The following is a 550-nucleotide window of genomic DNA, read 5'->3' on the forward strand; positions in this document are numbered from 1 at the left end:
TTATATATACAATGCATTGTATTGTGTTTTGTAGATAAAAATACACCTGAAACATATTTTTTTTGGTAACCACCAAATATAAATCTTATATGGAGCAATGGCTTAGAATATTAATCATTCGATTAAGAGGATCTTAAATATTGATAAATATTAAGTAACCTATTATGGAGAATGTTTCATTAACTATTTAAAAACTTATTTAAGCCCGCAGAAAAACAATTTAATCGAAATGAACATTCTCTCTTATACACCAGGGGTAGATAGAAAACGAAATATTTAGGAGTAACCATAATTAAAAAAAAATTCATCTTTTATATTAATATGTAATCCTGTACACATATGGCTAATTCATCTCTTTAACGGTAATTCATTTGATCGTAACTAGTATTATGAGCACTTTATTATATAAATCACGAACTAGTTCCATTTATTTAAAGGATGGCACACGAAGTAATTGTAAAACATATTTCTATTGAATTTACTTTTTACTTCCGTTTTAGACCAAAACTTATCATTCTTCCATCCTTTTCGGAAAAAAAAAAACATGAGA

Source organism: Oratosquilla oratoria, chromosome 21 (assembly GCF_046742065.1).
Source record: "Oratosquilla oratoria isolate Oo_2021 chromosome 21, ASM4674206v1, whole genome shotgun sequence".
Classification (NCBI taxonomy): Eukaryota; Metazoa; Arthropoda; class Malacostraca; order Stomatopoda; family Squillidae; genus Oratosquilla; species Oratosquilla oratoria.